Source organism: Canis lupus, chromosome 37 (genome assembly GCF_048164855.1).
Source record: "Canis lupus baileyi chromosome 37, mCanLup2.hap1, whole genome shotgun sequence".
NCBI classification, from domain to species: domain Eukaryota; kingdom Metazoa; phylum Chordata; class Mammalia; order Carnivora; family Canidae; genus Canis; species Canis lupus.
The window spans coordinates 10,728,657-10,754,617 of NC_132874.1; the positions used below are offsets into that span (position 1 = coordinate 10,728,657).

The following is a 25,961-nucleotide window of genomic DNA, read 5'->3' on the forward strand; positions in this document are numbered from 1 at the left end:
TGCCTTCTGCATCTCCCCAGAACCTCGTGTGGGGCTGGGCAACACAGTTGGGGTTCTAATTGTTTTAGGTGGAGCTGGGAGCCAGTGGCACTGCCTTCACTCTGTGCTGATTGCTGCTTCCCCCTAACCCCTCCAGTCCACCTTGACTTCGGCCTGCTGCGTAAATGGCCTGGGGCAGTTGTACCATATTCAGATCACACGTGCTCATGGAGTGCTCCAGCTTATAGGGCTTCAAGGATGGTTTGGGTCCACTGTGTACATTTTACAGAGAGAAGACGCCTAGTGGCAGGTCATGAGGTTTCCAAAATTCTAGCGGGGCCGAGATTAGATCTAATTCAGTAGACCCTTTGGCACTGCCTCCCCTCCCCCTCCCTTATTTACACTGGGGTCCTTGTAGGGCGATTTCTTAGGTATGTATTTGTGCAGAATCTGGAAATGACTAAGCCTGTGTGTGTGGCTTTGAGACTTGGTGGCAAGATCACCGAGAAGCTTTGGATGCCTTCAGCTCTGCCGTAGGGGGACGATGCCCTTGGTGCCATGCGTGGATTCAGGCAGCTGTCTGCCCGCACGCCCTTGTGTGGGGTGCCCTCAGGAGGCTCCCCGTCAGGAATCATTTAACCCAGGTGTGGAGTCACACTGCTCTGAGCCTTCAAAGAAAAAGTAAAAAGTGCAGAAATGACCTGCCTGAGTGTGAGAAGCACTTCTCGCTGGTAAGAGTTTCAAGTGCGAGAGAAAGAGACGTGTTGAAAGGACATTTACTTTCATCAGCTTAGAGCATCTGCTTTTTATTCTTTAAAAGGAAGCAACACCTCAAATTACAGCAGTCCCTCGGCAAGCAAGCACTTGAGATTTTGATCTCTGCAGATTCTTCGAGGGAGTGTCTCACAGAGCTTTTAGGCGGGATCTGTAGCTCTTGACAGAGGCGGTAGGATGAGTTTTTGTGGGGAAGGGGAGTGGGCAGGGAAGACACAGTCCTCTGTGAAACAGCGCACGAGCCATTTCTCTCCTGCCTGGGTGGAAGTGGAAACCGTGCTCAGCAGACCCTAGAGACCAAATTAAAATAGATAAGAAATGAACACTAAACACCATGTTTTAAAAAATTTTTTTTAGGTTTTTTTTTTTAAGATTTTATTTATTCATGAAGACACACAGAGAGAGGCAGAGACATAGGCAGAGGGAGAAGCAGGCTCCCTGTGGGGAGCCCAATGCGGAACTCGATCCTGGGACCCCAAGCAGATGCTCAACCACTGAGCCACCCAGGTGCCCCCCTCTTTTTTTCGTTTTTAATGCAGTGCCCACTTCAGAGCATTCCTGCAGTGTGGGCCACATCACAGGTTCCCCTCTTTTATGTGGATGTTCTTTTTTTACTGTACTAAAAATACACAGCGTAAAACTTGCCATGTTAATAAGCATCTTTAAGTGGGGTTCCATGACACTAAGTCCATTCACAGTGATGTATGCCACGACTGTCCTAGAGCGGCAGTGTTTTAGGTTAGGTGTGAGTTTCCCTCAAATCAGTGCCCTGGGAAGCGGGGAAGCGTCACCCTGACCCCACAGCCCGGCGCAGCACCTGTTAGAATGCAGATGGTGGTGTCCCACGTCCCGGTTCTTGTCCATGTGACTTTGTGCAGACCTAGTGGCAGCACGGTTCGTGGAGGTTGTGAGGTGGATTTCAGAGTTGCAGGGGAGGTTAAAGACCCTTCGCTCCATTCCCCCCTTTTCCAGATTGAGAGATGACTAGCCGGGAGGGACAGCGGCTTGCGGAGCTGGGTCCCGTCCAGGTGCTCCATCCCCCGAGACCGATGCCCTGCGCTCGTCGGTCTTTACTTTCAAAATGTATTATAAAAAATTCATTGGTGGTTTATTTTTAGGGTAAATCTCTCTCCCTTTCTTTCTTTGTGTGGTTTCTGTGTCTGGATTTTTTTAAATGGCGTCTTCAAACAGGAATTTGCCTTAAACAAGATCACAGCCTTGTTAATTACATGTGACCCAGACGCTGACAGGCGACCTTCGGGGCGGTCCTGCCCGTGTCCCGATGCCACTGCCCCCAGGATCTCCCTGTCTTTCCCCCCCTCCCCCATTCGTTTTGCTGATTGTAGTACAACCAAGGTTTAAAGGTGATCTCTGTTTTCTCAAGTTGGGGTTCCCTCCGGTTGCTTGTCCTTCTTGAGAGCCGTTTCCCACTTGGGAAAATGAGGCAGAAACGCGGGGCAGCGGAGCCCGGCAGCTACAAACAGTGTGTCTGCTCTGCCCGTTTCGTGCCCTCGGGGCTGGGGCTGCCCTGCCCATTCGGTCTCTGCAGCCTGTGCAGCCTGTGCAGCCTCTCTGTGCCCATCTGCGAGCAGAGCACTTGTCACCTCCTCCTGCCCACATTGGAGGTCTGTGGGAGGTGGTCAGGGGGGAGGAGGAGGGGGAGGACGGAGGAGCTGGGCTGGGTATATTGTTTGGGTCGGCCATGGCAACCGCGACAGTAAAAGGAACAGGAGTAGCCTTGTGCTTCTCTCTAAATGGCCACGATTACGCGGTTATCTGGGGACTCCTGCTCGGCACCAGACAGCTCGATCTCCTGGTAAGGTTACACTTGACCCCCCACCCCCCCACCCCACGCCGCCTCCGGCCCCCCCATCAGCCAGGAATGGCCGTGGGGAGGGAGGGGGAGAGAGTCCAGAACATGGGGAGATGTGCCCCCAGCAGAAACAGAATAACCACACAGGCAGAACAGGCGGTGTTTTCCCATCTGTACCCCAGATCCAGAGAAAGAAGGACGTTCCCACATCCTTGCCGGAGCTTAGTTCTTCAAGGATTGGGCACCTCGCTCCCAAGGGCCGGCCCAAGTTCCCAGGGTGGCTGGCAGGAAGGGGCGGCCACGGGAAAGTCGGAGAAGACCCCGGAATCGGGATCTAGGGGAGCCGATCTGCACCAGCTGCCTGCCACATGTGTTCCGTGAAACTGTAATTGAGGAAGACAGAGTAAGCTCCCATTGCTTCGTAGTCGCTTATTTTTTTGGGAGGGGGAGGGCTTAGAACAGCGTTTCTTTTCATTCAGCAGATCATTTTAGGTGTCATTCAGTTTATTTTGAGTAGTGTGTTTGTTTCATCCTGAGCAGATGAGTTTTATTTTTTAAACTCCGGACTGTGTTGCTTCCTACTGGGAAACCTTTCTTTTCTTTTTCTTTTTTTTTCTTTTTCTTTTTCTTTTTTTCTTTCTTTTCTTTTCTGTCTTTCATGTTGATGAACAAAGTCTGTGTGGTCAAGTCCTGACTTTTGAATGTGTTTCTCTTCTAAGAGGCAAAGGGAAAAAAAAAAAGTTGATTCCTCTTCAAAATCACGTGAGTCTGACATTTCATTTGGGGAAGTCTAAGGAAGTTGGTGAGGTCTCGCATTAATGAAAACAAGTGCCTCTTTTTCTCCTTATCGCTTTTTAGTATCTGTCCTGCTGGCTCGCCCCGTGTGGTCTGGCTTAGCTCTCTCCCTGGAAGTCACATTGTGCTTAAGAACCCTCTTACGATGACCCACAAGCAGTTCTGAGGCTGCACAGTGAGGAGCCAGGGGGATAAAACCATCGATAAACAAATGATTCAGCCCCGAAGCCCACTTGGAATGTGCCTCTGGATTCAGGGAGACCTGATTATTCTCCCTCGGCATCCTTACTCACTCCTAACCTGCAGTTCCCTTTTATTTTCACTTTTGTCATTTGAGTAGTAACGGACGGGGGAAGTAGTTACTCAGTTTGTAAAGCGTTGGGTGGTGAGGTCACAGATTCTGAGATTAGCCTGTAGCTTGTAACCGTTCAGACAGAGGACAGCAAGATTTGGCTGGGTATTTCGGAGCCGTTTCTGTTGCCCTTTTAAACACAGTGTAAACAGTGAAGAATAGAGAAGTTGCTTTCTACCTTAGAGCTGCTGAACCCTTGAACACAGCAGAGCAGCAAATACACATGAACTTCTACAGGCACATACTATGTCTTGTCTAGTGGGGAACTGAGCATTGCACAGAAGAAAACAAAAAAGGAGACTTTTTTTTTTTCTGGAAGTCAAGATCAGGTATTAATTTCTGGACAGACCTTGGTTGCACGAGTGAGATTAAAAAAAATCCTCTCTGGTTAGATTTTCTTGGCATATTGGAGCTTGTCTGCCTTTCAAAAAAATGAGCTTAGTTGAAAAAGAAAGCAGCATTGAACACTGTATTTCATTTTATTGAATTGGAAGGACAGTCATAGAATCAGAATTTTAGAGTTGGTGGAAGGTCTTTAAATCTTACCGAATGTTCTAATTTTACAGAGAGAAATCCGAGGCGTAGTGACGTTAAGTGACCAGCCCTACAACACACAGCTCGTTTGTATAAGGGCTGAGGCTGAAAAAACAGCTCTCCAGAGATTCCTAGCTCAGTGTTTTTTCTTCTTTGGGCATAACATTTTAGCTTCAGTTGGGATCTTTTTCTATTATTGGGATTAACTTCAAATTGGCTTAGTTTTGAAAATTTATAGTTTCAATGTAATTTGTTCTCATCTTTCAAGAAGAATGAGAAAAAAACAACTTTCCTCCATGAAATCTCATTACCATACAGCATGACCGTGTATGTACATATGTCACACAGTCTTTAATGCCCATCAGTGTGCTTTGACTACCTAGAAGTTTCAACCCTATTTAGAAAAAGGTTTATTTGTTAAAGAAAAGCCCAGCATTGTGTTCAGTGTGAATGAAGAAAAGAAAATGCCCCCTCCAAGGTCTTGGGAGGCAGAGTGGAGAGGTAGAGAGGGGCTGGTCCTGTGCAGCTCAGACACATTCTTGTTCTCCCTCATGGGTTGCTCAAGTTATGTATCCATGAAGCCCTTTCTTCAGTGCAAGTCACTAATGACCGAGTGATGTGTTTAGATTTGGAGTTTCCAGGTGCTGTTCAAATAAAGGATGGACACTGTCTATTTGCAATGCAGGTGAAAAGTTAATCACTCCCAGTGGAAATGGTCCCCCCCCCCCTTTTTTTGCCTTTATTAATCTCTGTGACAGTATCTCTTTGTGTGTCCTGGGAAGAGATGATAGGAATGGGCAAACACTCTCCTGGTATTCTTAGCCATAGGGAGGCACGGAGGAGGGTGAGGTGTGTCTCCAGGACTGGCAGTAGATACTCGGGAAGGGATCTCCTTGTATCCCCCTTGGGCAGGGCTCCCCAGGGCCTAGTGGGTCTCCTTCTCCTAGTAGGTGGGGTGCAGGAGCACTGTGGCTTTTGCTTGGTGAGAACAGTACCCATTGCCTATAAGGACTCGATTATTTATTTGTCCTTAGTGTTGTGAAGAGACCGATTTTATTATTGTTTCATCCCCGTTTGGCTTTGTTAGGAGTATATTAGAAAGTCAGAAGGCAGAAATGTTTGGTCCCTTTTGGAAAGGCAGGTTGGTCATTTACTTACTATGGGCACTCTATTTAGGAAACTTTATACCGCATTTTACGATAATGTCTTCCTGAAAATGTTGAGGTGGCTTTTTTTTCTTCCGTGAGTAAATTGAAAACATTTGAGGATTAAGCCTAGTGGGAGGTTAGCCTCCTTTATGAGAGATTTGGGGAGTTGGGGACAGCTATGGGGAAAAATAACACAGAAAGAAGGGGTTTAAGAGAAAGAGGGAAAATTAGGTTTAGCTCTTCAGAGACCACAAAAAAATCGAAAAAAAAAAATTAAGTGCAAAGGAACAAGAAAAGAGTGGAGTAAATGCTGTTAAACAACAATATTCTAAATATTAGTGTTGCAATAACTGGGATCTGAGGAGAATGGAAGGCCGGGAGGGGTCTTAAGGAAGTCCAAGGGGGAGATTATAGCAGTTGGTGACGTCCTTGTACTTCAAATTATTTTGTCCTTTATACTTGACAGCCAGAGCTCTGACCAGGAGGTTAGAAAGTCAATTTCTTTCATTCAAATGTTCCTCTGCACAAAAGAATATAAAACTGTCATTCTTTGAAGTTCCTTAATGATTATTCACTTTTGTTTCGTATTAAATATTTAATTTTGTATACTCCTGGAATTAACTGCTTTCAGATAGTATGTTTTAGTCAGCATATTTAAAGGCATCAAGTGCTGACATTATTAGAAGGAAGAAAAAAAGAAACCTCAACATTTTCAGGAAGAAGTTATCGTAAAACGCCGTAAACAGTTTCCTAAATAGAGTGTGGGAGGGCGAACATTAATTTATCCTTTTTCTTGGAGATTTATTGTCATTTTTCTGAAGTGATTACACTGATAGAGGACAGTTATGACACCCCAGAAGCTTGTAATTCTTCTTGATGTCGTGGCCTCTGTCTCATTCACTTTTCTTGGCTGCCATGTCTTACAGCTCCTCTTCTTTGCCTTGGTGTCATCTGTTGTAAACTTAAGGGAAACCAGATAACCAAGCTTATAAAAATCACTAGTCTGAATTGTCTACCTTAATCCAAACCCCTTGCCACCCCCACCTGCCAGCTTGGCCAAGGCAGTCATGGCCATGTTCTGGGTGGTGGAGGCTGAGCCAGCCAAAGAGGACTGTACCAGGCAAAATAGGATGTTAATCTATAAAGTAAGGGGCTGCCTATGTGCATGCCATTTTTAATTTAATGACAGCCCAAATGGGTACTGGATAAAAGTAATAAAAATAAATAAGGTCCCTTCTCTGCTTCAACCAGTCATGGCTCTAGATGAATCTATAATATGACATTTGTATAGGACTTCAGTGTTTACTATAACAAGGAAGAACGGGAGACCTGTTTGCTGTCAACCAGGAGCTTCAGGGGCCATCTCATTCCCTCACGGGCTGTCCCACGTGCCTGGCTGGCATTGTCCAAGTACTTGGGTAGGAACTCCTGGGAACAGAGAAATCCATGCTCGTGGCCGCTCTCTTCAGCTCTGTTATTCCAGGAAGCAGAGGAGAGGTGGCAATCTGAATAGCATGGCTTTGTTGGCTCTACCACTCTTGCTTCTTGTCAGCTTCTTTCAGCTGAGAGGGGAAGAGATGGGGGACTTGATGCATCCACCAACACACGCACTGGCCTCATCACGTGACTAAGAAGACCAAGTGATAAATTATGCTCTGTATGTGTGTGAGAGAGAAACATTTCCCCCCAAAGGAGAAGCAGTGATCTATAAATTGATTCTTTTTGGAAAGATTATAAACCGACCTTTGGAACTCTGAGTATTTCTTTCATAGAAACCGTGTGTGCTATCCCTGGATCCCATGAAAGCCTACCAAGTCCCATAATGTCCTTACAACCCTGCCTGTTGTAGTCTCCCATGGACCCTTGGTGCCAAAGACCCTTCAGCTGGTCTGGCCCATGGTTATGAGGAATGGCACCATGGCCTACAGAGGAACAGTGAAAAATGTGTACAGGCAGGCTGTTATTTAACTGGTAAAATGAGCGAGGCTAGCAGAGGGCCAGATGGGAAGTGAAATCACTTACTGAAGTGGTTCCCGAGGACCCAAATAAATCTGAACAAAAGGGAAGTTTAAGGTTAGGAGTTTTAAGAGTTCTTCCACTGGAGGAAGAACATGCTAACATCAAGATGGCCTGAAAATAGAACAAACTGGTTGATGAGGTAATGAAACCTGTGTCACCTAAGATGTTTGGGCAGAGGTGGGAGGCCACTCTCCTGAGGAATTCTCCAGAAAGGAGCCATATATTGGATGGAGTGTAATAGTATACAACCAGTCCTTTTTCTCCCAACACCGAAATACGACATTTAAGGCTCACATTTGCAAAAAATTTAAAAATAAAAAATAAATCATAAATAAATAAATAAATAAGACTCACATGTGCATCTTAGTTTTTAATTGGAAAATATAATGTTAACTTCATTGAAATAATTTTAACAAGGGCAAAAAGCCATAATTTAACAACTCCAATAAGTATAACTTGATTTTTGTATTAAGTTCCTCATTAGCCTACACCTAATTTCTTTAAAACAAGGAGCAACGCTTAACTAGCAAACAAAATGTTATTTCCCACTCTAAAGAGCATAATGTTCACCATTAGTGATCTTTTTTTACACTTCCGAGCACTGATAATATACATATATAGTGGTATATGTACGTTATTCCTTGTTCAAGTGTCTAAACTCATTATTAGCAAAACAAAAGTTCTACTTGAAACATGTAGGGATCTTACATAGTTTAAATTTTTCATCGTTTCAAGATTTTGACATTAATATTTCTGCACATTAGTGGTCCTTGAGGATTATGTAGGGCAAGGTTCTTTTGACTTGTATAATTAGTGTGCTGGATTCCCAGTTTTTCCTACCCCTGAGTGGGCTGTGTTTTACAGTAAACTCTGATAAAGGGTGTTTGGAGGTGGAATGGTGAGGAGAAGCTTCCAGTTAGCAGAGAGAACCTGTGACTTTCTGTCTGTGCTTTTCCTAGGTCACCAGTTTTCAAAGAATCTGAGTATAATTAAATACACGTTATAATAAACGAGGCTGAATATAATTTAATCTTTCCCTGAAGGTACTTTGGAGTCTTGGAGTGCTTTGGGGTCATGATGAACATCAATTACCTTCTCACAGTGGGTGTGCAGAAGGAGGCAGATAATAGAGTTCCATCTGATTGAGTCCTGGCTGACCAGACATTTGTTCTGTTATCCCAAGGAGTGTGGTGTCAAGACTTTGGAACTGTTGCTTAATGTTAAATTCGCAGGCAGGAGAGAATGTGATAAGGATGATCTTTTTGGTTTTGAGAGGTTGAAAATTGATGATAATCATTCCCACGGACCATGGTAGTATAGATAGAGCGTGCTTGAGTGTCGAAAGCTGTCTCACCTAACTTGTCATCTGTTATTTGATTCTTTTTGTTTTTAAGATTTATTTATTTATTTGAGAGAGAGAGAGAGAGAGGCGGCAAGAAGGGGAGAGGCAGAGGGAGAGACAGACTCCGTGCAGAATGAGGAGCCCAACTTGGAGCTTCAAGCAGACTCTGCACAGAATGCGGAGCCCAACTCGGGGCTCGATCTCACAACCCTGAGATCATGACCTGAGCTGAAACCAAGAGTTGGACATTTACCCCACCCAGGCACTCCCATTATTTGATTCTTACGACAATCCCAAGAAGGAAGCGTGGCAGCTGGCATCCCATTTTTACAGATGCAGATGGACCTCAGAAAGCTTAAGTGAGTTGGCTAAGATCACATAGTACATAGATGGCCAAGGCCGCTTGACTCCAGAATTCAATGTTTTTGTTAGCATTCCAGAGGATACTCAACATTTGCATACCGTAATATTTTTGAGTGCTTACTGTGTTCTCTGTGGCATGTTTATCAGCTCATGCAATCTCCCCAAAAGCCGTGTGAGTAGGTAGATATTGGTTCTCTGAGTACTGTTGTGATTCTGATGTTTAGAGAGGAGGACCCCGAGGCACGGTGAGAGGCTAGAGCATGCAGCTAGTGAGTGGTGGAGCTGAGATTTGAACCCAGGAGCTTGGGCTGTGTGGCTAAGGCTCTCTCCTCCATGTCATACTGCTACTCAGTGTGTAGATTCGCCAGTGTGAGGTCAATCAGGAGACAGGTCTGTGGGAATCTGTAAAGACCTCTGCCTGTATGTTGGGTTTTGGGCCCAGATCTGCCATTTTGAGATTTACTGCTCTTCAGTTTCTTCATCTGTAAAACAAAGAGATAGAACACCTAAATTCTTTCTAAGAATGAGATGAGGTACATGTAAAGCACCTAACACAGTGCTTATTCTGTAACCTTTATTTTTGAAAATAGTTTCTATTATCATTTATTCACAATGGCCAAAACCAGATTAAAAGTTTTAAAGAAGCTATCACATTTGTTCCCCCTTGTGTGAATGTGTGTGTATTAATGGCATGTGTTGTTTTTCTTGAGTCTTTTTTTTTTAAAGATTTCATTTATTTATTCATGAGAGACACAAAGAGAGAGAGAGAGAGAGAGAGAGAGAGAGAGAGAGAGAGAGAGAGAGAGGCAGAGGGAGAAGAGGCTCCATGCAGGGAGCCTGATGTGGGACTCGATCCCAGGTCTCTAGGATCACACCCTGGGCTGAAGGCAGGCGCTAAACCGCTGAGCCACCTGGGCTGCCCTGAGCCAGCCAGGCTGCCCCTTGAGTCTTGAAAGTAGGCAAATCTGATCATTATATTTGTTGACACTATTATACCCAGCTGCACTTGTCTACACTTACAACTTCATATCATGAGAGAGCTAGCAAGTTGTCTAGGAACCCAAAGTGATCATCCAAATGACTCGTTATATAGTTTCTTTGGGACTGTGATAAAGTAGAATTTTGAACTTAAAAGCATAAGGAGCAATGTCGATGCCCGGGGTTGCCAGCAGACACTTCTGTAAACTACATGTCACTTCTATAAACTACATAGGGCTCATGAGAAGATACTCAATGGCTGCTTTTATTCCGTCTGAACACATAGCACCTAAAGCTGCCATTTGTCCTCCATTCCAACCACATTTGCTTGGCTTTTACCTCTTTGTTCAAAGTGTCTTCTCAATGACCATTTACCACCCTTTACAGTGCTTTCTTGACCATGTGCTTCAGGCTGGAAGCTCCTGCTAACACAGGAACTTTATTGGTTTAACTGTGGTACCTACTTAATAGATGTAACTGGTGGCAATTGCTTTGTAGATGCTTTACGCTTTTAACATACCTCATTTTTTAATAAATACAATCCCTCCCCACCTTATTTTATTTTTTTGCAGGTTTTTTTATTTATAAATTTATTTTTTATTGGTGTTCAATTTGCCAACATATAGAATAACACCCAGTGCTCATCCCATCAAGTGCCCCCCTCAGTGCCCGTCACCCAGTCATCCCCTCCCCTTCCACCACCCCTTCCACCACCCCTAGTTCGTTTCCCAGAGTTAGGAGTCTCTCATGTTCTGTCTCCCTTTCTGATATTTCCCACTCATTTTTTTCTCCTTTCCCCTTTATTCCCTTACACTATTTTTTATATTCCCCAAATGAATGAGACCATATAATGTTTGTCCCTCTCCGATTGACTTATTTCCTCAGCATAATACCCTCCAGTTCCATCCACGTTGAAGCAAATGGTGGGTATTTGTCGTTTCTAATGGCTGAGGAATATTCCATTGTGTACATAAACCACATCTTCTTTATCCATTCATCTTTCGATGGACACTGAGGCTCCTTCCACAGTTTGGCTATTGTGGACATTGCTGCTAGAAACATCGCCTCCCCACCTTTTTAAAAAAGATTTATTTATTTGAGAGAGAGAGAGCGGGAGCACACACAAGCGTGGGGAGGAGCAGAGGGAAAAGGGAGGGAGAAAGAATCCTTACGCAGACTCCCTACTGGGCACGGACCCCTAAGCGGGGCTCAACCTCATGACCTTGAGATCATTACCTGAGCTGAAATCAAGAGTTGGCTGCTTACCCAAGTGAGTCACCCAGGCGCCCCTTAACATTCTTTTAAATTTTAAATAGGCTTTTTTTTTTCATTTTTTCCTACCATGCATGATAGCACTACGTCGGCACTTCCAAACTATGTGTCTTTCTTCTTCTTGCCTCGTGGTAGTTTACATTCATTCTTTCAGTGAATTTTATAGAGCACCCACTTTGTGCCCTGTACTTTCTAGGTTTAGGGACTCTAATAATGAGCAAGACAGACGGGGTTCCTGCCCTCAGGGAGCTTTGCCACTCTGCCTGCTGATGCCCATGATGAAAAGAGCCGATAATGTAACCCGTCCAGGGAAATTCCTCATGGACATCACCCTCATCACTACACATGGAGTGTGCATCACATTATGTCACCACTCATTCGTAGGTGCAGGTGGTGTTTGCAAATAATAAAGAAGGTTGCAGTTTGAGTCTTTTTGCCTCCTCTCTGATCTCCTCTTATTCTTTTGTCTTATTCTCAGTTTTCAGAGCTGAGTCATTATTTCCTAGATCTTTCCTAACATGTAATTGGGTGACCCAAGGGCAGGAGGCATGGGTGGCTCGAACTGAGCCATCTGCAAAGGGACCAGCTGGGAAAGAGGATGCCACACTGTGTAGCCCAGTCAGACTTGAGACAGCTCTAACTAAATTCGTGTTGCGTTCAATCTGTCTGGACAAGCCACTCTCTCTGTACCTCCATTTTCTCATTATTCGGAAAAGGAGTTGAAACAGAAGGCTTTTCTGAGGTCCCTGCCAATGCTGCAGTTCTGTGATTCACATGTTCCTGAAAAGTTGTGTGTGCTTATTTCAATAAATGGAAATATATTTTCCAATGAGCCTGGAAATCTATTTTCCAATTATCCTCTCCCCTGGTTTATAACTTATCATCAATGTATTGTGGCTTCTAACACTGTTGCTGCTCTAAGCCCATCAATAGGTTAATTACCTGTGAAGAATGAGGAACGGCTGGAAAGCTGTAAAATGTTGAAGAGAACTTTGGAGCTAATCTCTTTGGTAATGTGAATAAATAAATGTCCTTCACGTGTCTAGTTTCCAGGAGGAGGCATAGCGGTACTGGGCTATGGGCACTGGACAAAGTCAAGTAGCTGATAGAGTGGAGTATTACAGATCATGGTCAAGCTTATCAGGATTGTTCTCCTCCTCCTAGAGGTTATTCAGTTGGAGTGCAAATAATACTTTAAACAAACAAACAAACAAAAAAAACCAGCCGGGTTCTTCCATGTTTTGGTAGGAATCCAGAATACTTACCATTTTGGTTTGTTTCATCTCGCTCTCCTGGAATGGGTAAAAACCCCAAATGAGAAAACATGAGAAATTTGTTTAAAATTTTTTTAATTGCCAACAAAGTTCACCTCCTTTTCCATTCTTTTCCATCTGGAATAGAACAGCTCCAGGCCCTAAACTTGCTTTCCTATGACTTCAGCAGACCTCATGCATTGCAATCCCATAGCACTGCCTGACTCACAGGCTCTGTCCTGAAGAAAAAGTATTGTCTCCATTTGCCTGGTGGTTATGCCAGGCAGGAAATCCCCTCTGCGTAGAGGGAAGGTACTATGTTTCAACACAAACATGCACACACACACATATACACACACTTATCACTATGCACATCTATTCCCACGTTTCCTTTCAGCAAAGCACCTCGGAAAAAGAGAAAGCTGTCTAACCAGCTTTCTGGTGGTTGTTGGGGATATCATTAGTGGGAATCTCAAGATACTCGATTTAATTTTATGAAGTAGTTTATTGGTAGTTTTGGTAGGTAGCCGCATTTGTCACTGAGAAGGAGGAAAGCAGATTGAATGTCACCAAGAATATTTTGTGGAAAGCAGACATATAAGGATTTCCCTCTTTTCCCCATTACCCTTGTATTTTTGGTTTGCCATATTACGTTGAGTCCAGCTGGCGACATTCCATCCAAGAGGATGTTACAACTTATGAAAAATTACTCAGCCTTCGGTGTTAAGCAGTACTTCACAATTTCAGAATTTTGTTGGCATTCTATGGAGGAGGCCAAAGTTAGGGGGTTTACCTGTCATTGATAAAGAGGTCCTCAGCCAGGGAAGCCTCGGGCTGTTAACTTGGTATTCGTGTACCAACTTGCCTCTGGAAATCAACTTAGAACCTTGTCTCCACTTATTCTGTCTGTGACTTCAGAGCTGTTCCACGAATTCTTTATTTACTTGGCAGCAAGCATGTGTTTCTCAAGTTATAGGGAGGGATGAACTCCCCAAGAGACAGACATTATGTTAGCCCCCTACCCTCTTTTAACAAGAAGACTTTTTCAGTAAAGCCATTAAGTTATATGTCTCGTTGTCATGGAAATTCATCATTTTTTTTCTTCCTATCTTGATACTTTCTACTTTAGGCAACCACTCTGATATAGTATACATAAATCTCCAGGAGCTTGAAAATGAACCGAACAGCTAATGTTATTAGAAAATTCTCAAGTCAGTGATACAGGAACCCAGTGACACGTAATCCACAAGAGGTCCCTCAGTGAACTGAGTTTTCAAGGGAATGTCACACACCCCTGCGATAGAAGCATGATGGTGTTGGAAGTGGCCACATAGGAAAATATAGTTTCTTTATGCCTTGTATTTTGTTTGGGGAGGATTTCTGGCAGAGAATTATTATTTTGTCTCCTGGTTGCTATGGCAATACTGATTAACAGAGTTTTGGTGACCTCTGTAAGTACCAAATAAAGTTTCATATGATGAAGGCATGAAAATATCAAGGAAATCATGTGTGTCCCAAATACAAATATCTAGATTAAATTTGTATGCATCTTTGTCTTCATTCCTCATATTGTTTGTTTTCCTGTGTGTGTTTCTTCTTTTATTCTTTGCTGCTTGAGGAAAAATGCTGATTCATAGTGTCATTGTCTTTTGTTTTCCCAGGGAAATTCTGGGTCTGTTTCTAAGTTCATTTTTCTACAGCCCAGAGTTTAATCTCTCTAGATAAATCTTTATTTTTTTCCCTCTTACAGACACAAGGCATTTTGCTTTGTTTATGTTAATAAATGTCAGGCTAGTCCCAAAGAATCAGAAGAAATGCCAGTCATTTCCTAGGGCTCCATGAGCATGCTTTTTTTTTTCCTGTTTCTTAATATATTGAACTCTTTGGAGTTTACATTTTAGGTGTATGAAGGTGATATTAGGAGATTCTAAGATTTTACTGTTAGTATCTAGAAGCTCTTGTCAGCACTGATCTAGAACACATGTATCGGTAGACTCTAGTGGAAAATTTTCTCATCCCAGAAGTTTAAAAGGTTTAAATTTTGGAAAAGAAGAAGTTTTTCAGATATATTATATATATTTTGCTACAGGGAGGTGAGTGGTACTTTCAACTGAACATTTCTCCTACACTAGCCAGCAGACAGCTTGGCTTCCTGGTTGTAATTACATGCCATTGGCTTGGTGGTTATTATTTTAGAAACTGAGTTCATCATGGACTCCCCAAGCATGTGGAGTAGCACACCCTGATTGTTCACATTAAGATTGTAATTCCATCCAAGGTTTATAGTGTCATTGTAGAAACTAGATGGAATTACAGCCCTGTGCACATTTTGGAAGACTGCATTATTTATTGAAATACTTTATAAAGTTAAATAATTTTGTAAATATCCTAAAAGTACTTAGGACTTAGAAACATAATCTTGGCCACATAGAAGGTTCTCAGTAAATATTTGTTGTTTATTTGGTTGACTTTGTTTACATCTTTAAATAAATTATGTTTAAAAAAAAGTCTGGAGAGGCTGTACTTGTATTTGTAGGACTTAGAAAAAAATCTTGCCTTAAAATGCTTGTAAGGTCTCCTGCTTGTTAATTGATGGAAAAATTGGCTCCACGTATGAATATATTATTTAATCTTTTCTGTTTCTAGCCTAGAGTGTAAAATTGAGTGGTTCTAGTGGCTAAGGATCTTTATTTCAGAGAAGTTCACTTGTCCTAAGTAATTCATTTTACATAAACATCTCTTTTCTGCATTATGCTTATAAACCTGTGTGTCTCATGCCTTTGAGGTGGACCCCTACGAAGTAAATAATTACACAACCAGAAACTTTGGCTGTCTGTTGGAATATTGGATGGATGCCTTTCTTACTGGTCTTAATTAGGGCAGGAACTGTTAAGATAATTCACTAATTCATGGTGTGTTACCAGATTTGAATGGCCTCTGTTTTTCATGCCTCTGGACATACTACTTCAGAAAAGCATAAGATTGGAAGTCCACAAAGATACATCATATATATCAGAGTTTGATATGGTTATTTTTAAAATTTAATTTATTTTATTTTTTTTAAAGTAGACTCCATGCTCAGTGTGGAGCCCAACACAGGGCTTGAACTCACAACCCTGAGATCAAGACCTGAGCTGAGATCAAGAGTTGGGCTTGTAACCAGCTGAGCTGCCCAGGCACCCTTGATATGATTTTTAAATTGCAGACTCTGTGTTATATGTTTTGGGATGACTATATGTACTCTGGGTAACAAATTATTAGTGAAACTGTTCTTTCCTGTACCATCATGCCCTGCAAGATCATAGTATCAAAAAGCTAAAAGTCAACAAATTTTGAGTATTTTTCTTAATTTGTCATTTTGGGAATTTGCATGCATGTATGGAAGATTCTTCAAAGATAAAAAAATTATCAATTAAGGAAATTCTATATTATGATATTCTTTTAATTATCAGAAATATTTAAAATTTATATAAAATTATATCAATAATCCAATACTTATGAATGTGTTTATTCTGGGAAGCATTCCATTTTTAAGAGTTTGTATGTAGAACAGAGATAACAAATAGGTAGAGCTAAAGTCAATTCTTTCCGCTTTTAAAGAATTTATTGAAAAAGAAGATAACCTTTACCTTGTGAAATTATCTTTCTGTTTAAGGGTTTAATAACACTTGGCGAATGTTTTAGCTTTTAATGGTTTAAAGGTTGAACAATGACCGGTCCCTCTATCTCCTGTTTTATTTTGATATAAATTCTAACCTTTTTATCACCTGTAAACATTTTATGTTAGCTATATAAATTAGACTCAGATTTAGCTAAATATAACTCCTTGCTACATACACCCTACAATGAACAAAAAGCAGTATTTTCTTCTTCAGCTCCTCACAGGGAGTACTGCTGGATTTTATATAAGAAGTTGACTTTAAAAGTGGTGGTTTTTTTGTGTGTGGTATGGGTGCAGCAGCGATATTGTGCATTTCTTTTCAAAAGGGTCTGTGGGTGGGGGAACTACCTATGGTGCCCTCACTAGTTACTCATTCAGTTGTTCATCCCCAGAAAAGGGGAAACCCAATATTTTGTACCCACTCATTCTGAATAACAGGGCTGGGGGATGGTGGGGTGGAGAGGCCAGTGTTGTGCAAAATGCAGTTTTATTATTTTACTATCAGTGTATATTATAGGCTAATGAACAAATGACACTAGTGATCAAAATGTTCAGTAGTGAACAAAATTTATAGCACACTTATACATTCACGGCACATAAACACTGAAAGCATTTAAGTCCTTTCCCAGGTAATAAGTGGTGCCTAGAGCCAGAAATTGAAGGGTAGTTGTGCGTTTGTGTGTGTGCATGTTATTTGGAGAGGTTAACAAATATTTAGTTTATTGGCCATTTCCTTGGTTTTCCTACAGAAAGTTTCATTGAGTGTGCTTCTCATTTGTTTTCACTGAGGCCTCTATCACCTCTAGAATATGAAGATGAATTAATGAAGAATCCATAATTTGTTTTTAGGAAACACTCCTAATATGAGAAAGGTGACACTTGCGTGTAAGACCAAAAATTTGTAGGTTACGCAATAAATTCAAAGAAATGGAATTATATAGCCAAAGGAAGACATTATCTGTATTAGCAGAGACTCAAATGACTGAAACTTTACTTAAATACTAAACGCAGGCAAAGAGGAATGTCAGTGGTCTGGCGACATGGAAACTGTGTGGAAGTCAGGCTCTTCATTAACTGTTGTATGGCCTTTGACAAGTAACCTAACTTCTCTGGGCCTTAGGAAAAATGAGGAAGTTGGATTCTCTCAGTGGTTTTCAGATGTGACTTCAGAACCCCCACCACCACCACCGAAGTAGCTCTGGATCCCCCTCTCGGCCTCTTCCCATTCAGCCAAGAGCTTGGGGTGGAGAGGGAGGTTGAGGTCCAGGAAACTGTATTACTGCAGCTAGTAGGCATTTTCAGTTTGTAGGACCACTAAATCAAATGATCTTTAAGAACATTTCCAACTCTTAGGTTTCAATCAATCCCTAGGGGAAAAAAAAAAAAATCATCCTTAGTCAGCAGGAAGCAATCCAATAAGGAATCGGGCCTCCACTAAAGAATATTTTCTAATGCAAGAGGGGGTATGGATTTGATCATTTCCAAGGGCTGCTACTTATTCACTGTCAGAGAAGTCTAAGGTCTTTCCAAAAGCATAGAGAGGAGAGCTGGGAAAGGTTATTTCTCTCTGCCATCTCTCCTTTGAAGACATTTGGAACAAGTGTGGAAACTCCAGGTCCTTGGAGCTGAGGGTGACCTCGGGCTGTCTCTGGGTCTTCATAGGATCAGTCATGGGCTGGGTTTGTTGACTCTGTGGTCTGTGTCACAGTCACAGACAAATGATGAAAAAAATGGCCATCTGTCATCATGCCAGACCCAGGAGGGGCGGGGAGAAGAAGTGTGGCGTGAACCATGACCCTTGCCAGAGGCTCTGACAGCTCATCGGCACCCAGATGCGTAGCCTGTACCCCTGCAGCCGAGGCACAGATAGTATCTGAGGGGAAAGGGGATGAGGGGCAGGGGAAGAAAGGAAGGACTGGAGGGATCCTAAGTGGTAATACCCATGGTGGCAGCGGAGCAGTTTGCCAAGAAGAAAACTCTCTGGCACTAGATGCCAAGCATGTTTGTACTAGAATGGGGTTCAAGAATTCAAACAGAACACTGTCTGTTTTTAAGAACTCATGTGAAAGGTTTGTTTGTCCCAAGCCTAAATCCAAGAGTCTGCCCGTCATAAACATCATCAAGTAGTCCCCAGACCCGTTGACTCTAATCTCCGAAATGTGGAAGAGCAAGGGCTCAGGTCTTCGGCCCTCTGATGGGGAGCAGGAAAGCATTCTTCTGGACACTTCTGCTTTATGAATCGTAAGGTGGGCTCCACGTCAAAAGTTCCTGCAGGACAGCTGGAGGTGGAAAAGCTGAAATAACCCTAAAGGCCCTGAAGCCGAGAAACTGCTCTCTTTATCCTAATGGCCACAATTAGTTTTGGAAGGCTGTCAGTGGAGAAACTCTGGGCCGCGAATCCAGTGGGCGGCTGGGTCGGATGCGTCTGCCGTGCTGGCCCATGGGGCACCGTGTCCGTCTCACACCTTGTCTAAGTCCCAGGTGAAGAAAGCTGCATCCTGCTTGCAGCTAGACTGACACACGGACCTCTAGGTTGCACTCTGAACACACAAGGAAGTGGTTGGTTGTGTGACAAAAGGAAGGAGTCCTCTTCGGTAAATAATTTTTTTTTAATTTTTTTAATTTTTAAATTTTTATTATTATTATTTTTTTTGCAAAAGCTTAATGGAAGAAAGCAGAGGGAAGGATGCCTTTCCACTAGTGTTTTGGAAACCTGGATCTCATCAGCTTTCTGGTTGGTTTTGGCTGTCAGGGTTCCTTATGCCAGAGCCACTATGAGCCAGGTTTCTGAGGTTCCTCTTGACCCACGTTGGCAGCCTCTCGAAAATAACTGTCATTCCAAGTTCAGCTAAAATATATAACTCAACAAATAAATACGTATAAAGTTTATGAATAGAGGTAGCAAGGTGAGGCTTAACAGAGCAAAGAGTGACAACCTTGCCATGAAAAATACTATAAAACACTCTTCAGAAGGTTGTTGCTTATGTTATTACTTTACAGTAAATGGAGAAGCTTTGATCCATTTCTCATGATCCATGATTTCCCATTTCTCTGCCGGGAGGTTTTGAGTAGCCGACCCCTTGCAAATTTTCTTGAAAAAAAAAAAAAAAAAAACAAAATATAAAAGCTTCACTCACGTCTGTCACTGGTTTATCCCAGGCAATGTGTGGGCAAGTGGTTCAGCGTCCTGATAAAAAACATGAAGTGCCTCACGCACATCTTCCCTTCTTTTTTTTCTAGAAGTGTTCTTTATGGTTTTGAATGGGAAGCCCTCAGATATGTGATTGCATAATTTTTGCTGATTGTGTGCGAGCGTGAAAGATGAGAACAGATAGCCGAAAGGAGAGAGGGAGATACTTCCCATTGGACCCTATGTTTAATGCGTCTGGATACGGATGTTGACAGGTGTTGGGGGGCGGTGGGAGGGGGGGCTCTGCAAGAGAATGAGATGCTGACTGAGGAGGAGACAAGAGTCGGTTGTTCTATACCTTTGGGTTGTGTTTTATCAAGGCTCCTCCCGACATTACCCTCAGAGTGGAGAGAAGACACTGGAGCCTGTTTTATGGACAGTTGTTTGTGACACCGGGTGGCTCTCATTTTCGGGGCTCTACTATGGGCAGGAGAGTAAATGTTGGTGCTTTCATCGTTCCTCCTCCCTCTTTCCCCTCCACACCGCACCCCCCACCCCAGCTCCTGCTATCTGCCATGCATATATTTCATTTGGCATTTAAGTGCACGGTTCTTAAAACTGCTGACGAATAATCTCCCTTTCACATTTTGCTGGCACTGTGGTCTCACTGTAAATGCTCTCTGCATGTTCTTGGGAAGTTGCATAATTGCAGGCACTCTCGTTTGCTGTGCAATATGCTTGGTGACTAATGGCCTAATCAGGACTTGGAAAATACATAAACAGTTCAACAGAAGCAATTGATTCACTGAGCTCTTTTCATCCAGACAAGGGTGAGCTAATGGGAGTTAGGAAGACGGAGGTGTGCACAAACCCCGTGCATTATTGCTCATTGATGCCGTGTGTCCCTTTTCATATGCATGAGCCTGCGATGCCAAGCGGTCGGCCTAATTGGCTCTTACGTGGTATTCCCTGATGCGGATGTTACGGGTGTTACCACTTTTTTCCCTTTTCTCTAAATACTCCTGAGTGTGACAGCTTTGGAGAGGCAGTGTCATCTCGTGTGTCCCCCGTGGCGGCATTCTGGCCCTGGTTTCTTCGGATAGAGTCTCAGCTGGAGACTACAAGTGGGACTGCGTGGCTGACCTCGGTATATTGCTGTCGACACGGGTTCTGGGTTCTTGACCTTTCGTCTTCAGCAGCACTTTTTCCTTCCAAAATGTCCAGCAGAGGGCTCGGAGGTAGAGACTCGTAGCATGGACAGAGTATCCCAAAGAGCCCCCCCCCGCCCCGGGGTGTCTCTTTGGACCACTGTCCAGTGGAGGAGTGATAGCAGTCATCACTGTCATGCTAGGAATGTATTAGCTCCTAAATCCAGCATCTCTTCCACACCCAGTCTTTTCCCATACCATGTTCTCAGTCTCTTAGCTTGATCGCTGATGTACTTCTCAGTTTTTGATGACATCACTGAATCTCTAGAAGCTAGCCTCTCATTGACGAGGAATAATTGAAAGCATCCTAAAAGAAATAATTAATGATGTGTTTTCTCAAAGAAGACACATGCCAGTTCATTCATAAAGGAAAAAAACAGAGTTCTTTGACACATTCCACATCCCACATTCATGGTAATGTTTGGACTTCTTTCTGGCTGTTTAGGGTTATAGGGCCACCAGGCATCTTTATGAAGAATAGTGAATGGCCAGTCCTCGGTGTTATTTGTTTCACTTTTAAGTTTTAAGTTGCTGGAGCATGAGACACTAACTGGTGTCCCATGCCTGCTGGGACCCTGTCATCCTTCCCTCCTCCTCTTGGGTGACATGCCCACGCCCCCGTGTTGGAGCTGTGGTGGGCCTTTTCTTCCTTGGAGGATCTGGTGAATGTACTACACATCTTGCCATTTGTATCGTAACTTGTTAGCTCTCCTGGAGGAAGGTGTGATCTGGAAAAGCAGGGTGGCTGAGAATTTCTTCCAGAGCTCAGCGCACTGTGGGTTAGGAAGTGAAAAGAAAAGGAAGGGGATACACAGAGATGTTTGGGGGGCTAATGGGCCTTTCCGGGGCTCTTGAAAGCAATAGATGTTAAGGTCACCACCTTGACCCAAGGCTGCCTGCAGCTCTCCTCCCGGGCCCTCCATTCCACCCATTTCTAGTGAGTAATGGGGTGTTCTGCACCCAAAGCTGGGGTGCAGAACAAGGAGGCAGGACAGCGTCCCCCCATACTTATTTAAATTCTACATATTTTGTCAGAGTCTTACTACCTGATTTATTTTTAACCTTTTTTACACAGCAACCAGATTACGAATTTTTTAAAGAAATTGTTTCTAAAGTTACTCTTGATACTGCTGCATTAGGAACCTAAGATATGAAGCCACAATTCCTTTAACTACAACAATCATAAGTGTATTAATATGCATTAAGGTTAAAGAAGCTTAATATTACAACAGAATGGAGCAAAATCTGCCCGAAAGCACTAATGCTTTACCATCCTTCATCTAATCTCTGAATTTAATTGCAGAGATGGATTGTTTATTTTCAAGAGGGGGTGGTTAGATGTTCAGACGTTGATGTGTGGACCTCAAGTGAGTTCTTGAGGTCCACAAGAAGGTCTTGAGCATCAAGTGATGCTTCCTGCCATCTAACTCAGTAGCTCCGGGACTCTAGTACACGTGAAAGTTCCCGTAAAAAGTTGTATGGCCAAAATCATGTTTGCAGCATCTTAGGGGCAAGTTAAGGGATTTTCAGAGTCAATTTGGATTACATATGACTTTCGCTTAACTTTGGAACTTAACCGCCCATGTAAAAATGGTACTCTACTGTTTTTTCCTCCCTTTGTCCCTACTTTCCATCTTTTCCTTTCCTACTCCCCTCTCTTCCTTTTGGTGGATTAAATCCCACAGATTTTGTGTGTGTGTGTGTGAAATTGAAAGATTGGTGGATACTTATATTCAAACCAGAAAATGACTAGTATACTGAATATTCAGATCTCTTAGAAAAAAATAGTACAAATATTCTGTAAAAGTCTGTCTAAACTCCCCACTCTGTGTTCCTCCATGGCTTTCTGTCTTTGGTTTCTCAGTTTTAGCTGGAAAGGAGTACCAGCCAAAAGACAGCCAGGTTCTCTGTGCAGCTAAGTATCTAACCAGCTATAGATAAGAAATTAACATTTTGACTTAAGAGCCACCTTTTAATATAAGATAGAATGGAAGTGATAATAACTAATGGGGAGTAAGTAGAAAATTACATTGTTAATATGAATTTGAAAATAAGATTTTCCAAAACAACCCGAGGATATTTGGGAGTTGGTTAAGACCTCTGTGATACAAACATATACATTTTCTCAAAATCAGAAGAAATTAAACCAAACACCCAAGAAGCCAGATTACAAAGAAGTATGGCAAGTAAGAGATACATCAAACGTTATTGCCAGAATTAGAAAAATGGACAAGCAAACAGCGTTTTGGTTCAAGCGGCAGGTCTGTTTAGACAGATAGCATGGATGGGTAAAAGTTGCAAGAAAGGGACACCTGGGTGGCTCAGTGGTTGAGCATCTGTCTTTGGCTCAGGTCGTGATCCCAGAGTCCTGGGATCGAGTCCCACATTGGCCCCTCTGCCTACGTCTCTGCTTCTCTGTGTGTGTCTCTCATGTATAAATAAATAAAATCTTAAAAAACAAGTTGCAAGAAAAAAAATCTCGTCATGCACCAAACACGGTCTGATGACCATTCAATTTTTTTTTAAGTTTTATTTATTGAAGTCATCATCTCTCCACCTAACTAGGGGCTCGAACTCACAACCCTGCGATCCAGAGGCACATGCTCTTCCAACTGAGCCAGCCAGGCTCCCTGACAACCATTGAATTTCTTAAAATTTCACAGAAATTTTAAGGGCACAGTAAATGCGGAAAACAGGTCGTGATGACGGATGAAAATAGAATGAGTGAAGAGCGGTACTAGAAGATAAACAATTATATCCGAGTTGCTACCAGTTGTCTTTTGCTCCCTTTCACACTTACCCATCCAGAGAGAAACAAATGTAGGTGAACATTTTAGCTGCTTCAAAGGACAAGTGTTTGTGTTGAATTTAACTGAGTTGTAAACCTCAAGAAACTACAGTGCACAGGACCACCTTCACTGGTGTGAGTGAAGCAGGATACAAGTAAAATGGGCCAAATAAACAAAATTTGGAGAAAAATCCTACTATAGAGGGCATTTAAAAATAGAAGACTCCTCCTCCCCACCCCATACTTCATGGATACCTGTGTTCCAACTTGGTGACATCTCCCTGCAAAGTTCACTGCCTGTCACTTCCCAGCACTCACCACATGCCTCTTGATTCACACCTCATTGTGTTTGTTTACATATCTGCCTCCCCAACTCAGGGTGGAAAGCTTCTTTAAGGAGGAGGACAAACGCTGATTCCTTTTTACATTTCCCGTGGTGCTTTGCTCACGGCAGCCACTCAGACATTAGTCATCGATTTTTTTTTTTAAACCCGCTAGCTAGTAAGTGAAAATAAAATAAACTAGCAAAATGACACCTACACTCCTACACCTACAAAATATTGTAGATGGGGCTTGAACAGAGGATGAAATTGGCCATGATATACCAGCTACCGTGATGGAATCATTGATGCTGGTGTACAACTTTTCTTCGTCAGCTGAATGTTCCAGAAATAGAGGCCAATGGCATAGCTAAGTTTGTCAGGGAGATGTTTCCAACCCAGAAGAATCATAGTGAGATTCTTTTGTCACCATGAGTGATCCACAATAGAAAATACAATTTGTGAGTTGGGAATCAGGGTAAGAAAGCCAAATTGATACTCTTTTTGTAGAAAAAAATATCCATTCTTCCACCTGTGCTCTTTTCCTCTTATAACCTTGGCTCATTCTTTGATGCTATTATCCCACCACTGGATGAACGGTGTGGGGACCATGTTTTATTCATATGTATTTTGGGGTCTAGCACAAAGTAGGCACTCAGCAACTGTTGCATGAAGAAATAAGATGTTTCAATTTCCCTAACAGCTAAAAGGATATATAAACCAGTGCTAAGATCAACAAGAAGTTGGTTTCATATGCTGGTAATTGTGGGCTTGGAAATAAGGAGCTACTTTATACATTATTTTTATAGAAGTGTGTCGTATACCTGAGTAACTTTCAAAGTAGAAATTTATAGTTGTGGGATATTAAATCTGGCAGGGACTTAAAACCTGTAGCTCAATCCACTTAAGAGCATTCCCCTGCTCTTCTCAACTAGCCATATAAAAGCCGGGAGTGTGGGCTAGTAAATAATCTTTTCAGAATCTTAGCTTTGTATATGTTTTCAGCGGATTGCAAACTCACTCACCCTTGCTGTTTTATTACTACTGTGGTGGAGTCATTACTGGCCTGATGTGAGTAGCTGGGTTGGAGACAGAGGCTCAGTCTTAACCTGTCTTGAAGTTTTCATTCATAATCCAGCCCTTTGGAATTTGTTATTTTTGCATATTAGAGACAATGCCTGGTGATGTCCAAGTTCTTTCTCCCTGTTCCTACCTCATCCTCCTCATTCCCCACAGTGTGCTATATCCCAGTTTTTTAAAAAAAATATTTTATTTATTTATTCATGAGAGATACACAGGGAGAGGCAGAGGCAGAGGCAGAGGGAGAAGCAGGTTCCCTGTAGGGAGCCAGATGCGGGACTCGATCCCAGGACCCCGGGGACCATGCCCTGAGTGGCCGATGCTCAACCACTGAGCCAGCCAGGTTCCCCTACCCTAGTTTTAAATATCATATAATGTTTATCCCCACTACCCCCTGAAACTTCTTACTCTGTCCCCTCCCTCCTCCTGTGTACTGCTTGTCATGAATGCTTGGATTTCACATCTTTGAAATGAGTTGACAGTGTATCTGTGGCTACCAGTGTTGACTGCCATGAGGCAGTATCATTACAAAAAAGTAGGAGTAGAATCCATAATGAGTATGGTGTTTAGTTTAGGACCTTGACTCTTAGATCTTCAGAGTCACATGATCTTATATTCAGGCTTTATAAGAATATTGTATAGTTGGAGAAAGGCCTCTAAGAGAAAAACGTGAAATTCTAAAGTCTTAGGATTGGCATGGCAGTCGTTGATGGAGGATCAGTCTACAAAGACTGTGGTTAACTGATCCGTTAAAGAGTCCTTGGTCACTGGTAGGCACCAGGGGTGTGTATATGCTAACATTCCTGGAAGGACATTCTGTAAAGTCACTGCAGCTCCGGGAGCCACCTCCGTGGAGACCTCACGGGGCTCAGAGTGGCTGTGGCCATCACTCAGACTAAGTGTGATCCTGTGAATTTCACGTCCCATCTCGGAAACGGTAGTTTTGTTTCGGATTCCAGAAAGAACAGGACCTGTGTTTCCCATTTACTGTTTTGTTATTTTGAAACCCAGAGGGAAGTCTGAGCAGGATTAAGAATTGCGTAAAACAGGATCTTTTAACGCCTTTGTTTAAGTCCTTTTCTTAGAGAGAACTTACCGAGGACCTAATTTCCAGACAGTGGCTGTTTCCCAAGATCTGATTCCAGAACATCT

At 42.7% G+C, this 25,961-nt stretch overlaps 1 protein-coding gene across 13 annotated transcripts in view; it reads left to right on the forward strand.

The window, feature by feature from the left end:
* The window catches only part of ATXN1 (ataxin 1), a 413,109-nt gene that overhangs the window by 54,975 nt on the left and 332,173 nt on the right, over window positions 1-25,961 (forward strand). The window contains exon 1 of one of the 13 annotated variants that reach the window (XM_072814241.1): window positions 2,466-2,569. The exons of 11 other annotated variants lie outside the window; for them this stretch is intronic. The gene's annotated coding sequence lies outside the window, so the exon portion shown is untranslated. Of the gene's footprint in view, window positions 1-2,465; window positions 2,570-2,822; window positions 2,970-25,961 lie in introns of those variants that run through there. One more of the 13 variants, XM_072814242.1, reaches the window with a different exon arrangement.